At 52.1% G+C, this 3,921-nt stretch overlaps 1 protein-coding gene across 2 annotated transcripts in view; it reads left to right on the forward strand.

Moving 5' to 3' along the window:
• The first annotated feature begins 666 nt into the window (after nucleotides 1-666).
• The window catches only part of ZBTB1 (zinc finger and BTB domain containing 1), a 31,585-nt gene continuing 28,330 nt past the window's right edge, over nucleotides 667-3,921 (forward strand). For both annotated transcript variants that reach the window (XM_006142402.3, XM_006142401.3), the window contains exon 1: nucleotides 667-812. The gene's annotated coding sequence lies outside the window, so the exon portion shown is untranslated. The remainder of the gene's footprint in view (nucleotides 813-3,921) is intronic.

The raw sequence follows: 3,921 nt of genomic DNA on the forward strand, positions 1-3,921 counted from the left end.
GGTGGGGGGCGGGGGGGGGGGGCCGCGGGAGCCTGGGAGAGGAGGGCTGGGCGGGGTGGGGCATGGCGGGGGAAGTGACTCAGGGCCAGAGGCGGCCAGGCCCACGGCAGGCACAGTGGGGGGAGCGCGGGGAGTTGGCGACCCTGAGCGGACAGACCGAGGACGGGATAGGTCGAGGGTCCCGGCGCCCCCAGAGCGCCCAGGGCGTGCCGCAAGGGAGGACCCAGCTGCGGGGCCGTGCGGGGCTGGGGTCTGACATCTGGACCGAGTGGGAAAGCAGCATTCTGCCCTTGGGGAGTCGGGAGGAGCCCAGTCCCATCCAGCTGTGCAAACAGGAGGAGGAGGTCCCAAGCCTACCCTTGGGAGAGGGGCGAGAGGGGTGGTCAGGCCGCTGCCGCGCCGGCCCCCGCTGTGCGGGCTGCGCCTGCCTCCTCGGAGCCCGACGCAGAAACTTGTTGCAACAAACAGGCGACCGCGGGTGCCCCTAGCAGCCAGAGGCGGAGGGGGTGGGCGGGCGAGAGGGAGGGGAAGGCTGGCGGACGCCGCAGCGAACTGGTGGGCAGACCCGGAGTCGCCGCGTAAGCGGGGCCGGCTCAGTGCGGTGCGGCAGGCGCGGCTGTGCGGCAGCGGAAGTCCTTTGTTGCAGCAGAGTCCCTGGCAGAGAGAGCCAGAGCCTCTCCGCGCAGCCCAGCCCGAGCGCCGCGCGCCGCCGCCACTGCAGCTCGCGGCCCCTTCGCCTCCGCCCGCCTTTCCGCGGCTGATTTGCCTTAAACTCCCTAAAATCTCCGCAGCGCTGGTTCCTGCTGCGGCCGGTAAGTATCTGCCGGTTGTGGGGCTATTTGCGCAACTTTGGCCCCGATCGGAGGGCGACGGCTCGCGGGCCTGGCTGAGTGCGGGGCCAGAGCGATGCCGACCGGTGCGGGGAGCCGAAGCGCGGGGGACGCGCTGCGAGGACCCAGAGACAGGCAGCTACCCGGCCGCCTGCTCGATGCCGGCGCGCCAGGTCCCGGGCGTGTGGCCTCTCTAGGTCGGAGGCGAAGCCCTTGCGGAGACTAGTTCTCAAATTAGTTACCTTCTTTTTTCTCTTTCTTTCTCTGTATTTTTCTAGAGGGGGGAGGGGAAGGGAGGTGTAGACGGGAGGCGGGAGGACACGGTTGATTGACGTGCCCAGAACCCGCTTCTTTAACTTACAGCTGCGGCTCCTCGGCGGGTGGGAGGGGAAGTGTCCCGGAGCCCGGCCGCAGACTTGGGCGCGCTCCGAGGGAGGAGGCGTAAGAGCCCTGAAAATTCTTGCTACGCGCTTTCCCACCCCCTCTCGCAGGCACACACGCTTTTTGTTCTGTAAAAAGTGGTAGGTCTGGGGTTTGGGAATTTTCCGTGGAAGAGATATGCTTACTGGGAAAGAAAGTGCTTTCGCTTCCAGTGGTGGGCGCTTACTAGAAGTTCTGTGGGTACATGTGTTTGATGCAGATCGAGAGTCGTTACAACTGGTGTACGTAGGTTTGCGTCTGAGCTCAGCCTTCCAGTGTCTCTACCTAAGGACGCGTCCACATGATTGGAAGCACTGACATGACATTTTCCAAGTTGGGAGCCTCTGGAAGACGTTGATCAAAGCCCCCGTGTTTTCTAGGGACACATTTGTATCTGTATAATCATGTTCCTAAATTGAGTTTCAGTGTAGTAGGTACATGCAAATTCTCCCTCGGTCTGCTGAATTTCGATACTGTATGTATCGCGACAGGAACAGCTTTCCCTTTGATACTCAAACCTATGAAGTGGTCCGAGATTGTTAAAGACAGTTTAGAATCAGTTTCTTGAGCTGAAGTTCGAGGCACTCTGAAGCAGATTTGGTGAAGGATGCAGTTCTCATGAACATTTCAAAGCAATCACAGTCACCTCCTTATAAATGGAGAAATTAAATTCTGTGAAATTTTGTCATTACAAATTGATATGATCTGAAGAAATAAGAAATGAGATACAAAAACATGAAGCTTGAATGATGACTGGCCGTCGTTTTGTTCAGAACGCACAGAACTTTCCTTTTGAATCAATCACTGGATATGTAATAAACTCTCAAGAATAAGTGAATGGCTTTGGAAGCTAAAAGACATTCCTTCTCTTAAAGAAGCACAACTGATAGGTAGTGGAGGTGAAATGCTTTTCCCGAGGTTCGCAAAGTAGAGCCTTTAATTAACACCTGACACTCATTTTGGAAGCAGGATTTCTCCAACATGACCAGGGTTTCGAGGTGTTTAATAACTCAGGTTGAGCAGTCTTTCCCCTTTTTTTGAATTGCCAGAAGGCACTTGGGCTTGCCAGAGAGGCAGGGAGAGGGAGAAAGCACCCCCTAAAGAAATGTGTGTGGTCTGGGAACCAGTAGTTAGAGTAATGGCTATGTCGCTGTACTCCCACGTAGTCGACCACGGTTCACGTCCCAGACCCGGTGGCTTAAAACTCATGCTGGGCGAGTGTGCGTGCGTGCCCAAGATCCTGAGAGGAGAATGGAGGAGAAGGGATTGGTGCGTGGCCATCCCCCCTGGGGGGTGATTTCTCGCTTCCTGTCTGTCTGTCTCTGTCTGGCGAGCGCACGCGTCCTATAGCAAAAACCTCTCCAAAAAAAAAAAGTGTGTGTGTGTGTGTGTGTGGTCAAGCTTGCAGGCCCTTCTCCATTTCTCCATCCCCTGGGCATTTTGGGCAGGCAGGCACAGGCACCCAGTATGTTTTCCCATTCAGTCACATGTTTCCAAGTCAGCCCCCAGGGATCAGGCTCCCTTTACCACTAGGCTGTGAGGCCATCCCTGATCAGTCTTTCCTGAAGCCTTTCTATACTTTCTATTCCTAATATTAACATCTACTTTTTTTTTTGGGGGGGGGAGTTCTAGAGGGTGGTGGTTGGTATATCACTGTCAGGGAAAAAAGAAACCATGTATTAAGCAGGACCTTAGGACATGAGCAGTCAGTGTCACTTGATTTTTGACTCCATGTTTTGATTTCACTTTAATGTTGCTAAATTTTTACGCTGTCTTCAGTCTCTTTTTCTGCCGGTCGAGAAGATACGGTTCATGGACCTTTTTAAGAGTGCCCCTGTGTTCTTTCCACCACCGTTTCCCTTTCTAATATGCAGGCCCGTTCTTCTCTAGCTCAGAAAGACACTAAACCTTCCGACCCAAAGAGGAAACCATTTGGGATTGAAATGAAAAATTTTCATAGATTTTTATTTTTAAGCTGTAATTTCTTGCCTCTCCTAACTCAGTGAGTTTGAGAAATATCTGCTTGAGAGGTTACCTTGGTTTCAGTAGAGTGTTTTCACGTCTTATGCTAGAATCTCTTATAATAAAATAATGAAATTACTTGTATTTATATTCTATGTGAACATAACCATTTATATCTGTTTTTCCTCAAAATGGAAATTCTTTTTGTTAATATAAAATCTATGTCTTTTATAAAAATTCAGCCTACATTGAAATATGTTAAGATACAAAAATGAAAGTGATTCTGACTCCCACTGCCCAGAGATAATCTCTGAACAGTCAATTCCTTGTTTCCAACAAGAGAAGGCAACATTTGAGCATAGCTGTGCTCTCCTGTGTGCCTTGGCCTGCCTGGGGATGCCCATGGTGATTCATGGGCTCACGCTCTGGTCACTACGCGGGGTGGTGAGAACTACCAGGTAGGAGAACAGAGAATGTTTTGCATTGGGCTGATTTCACACTCAGTCATTAAGTCACAGAGAATTCAAATGCAGCAGGGCTGCCCTCGTAGGTGTGTCCTTACGGAGTGCTGAGTGTACCGTGGTGGGTTGGTTCTCACACTCTGTTCACGTTGATGTCTGGCCGCTGATGGATTGATTTATATCAGCCAAACTGGTTAAAACGAAATCAAAACCCTTACATTTGTAGAGAGTTTTATCATTTGTAGTTG

The sequence above is a fragment of the Tupaia chinensis genome, unplaced genomic scaffold (genome assembly GCF_000334495.1).
Source record: "Tupaia chinensis unplaced genomic scaffold, TupChi_1.0 Scaffold000075_1, whole genome shotgun sequence".
Classification (NCBI taxonomy): Eukaryota; Metazoa; Chordata; class Mammalia; order Scandentia; family Tupaiidae; genus Tupaia; species Tupaia belangeri.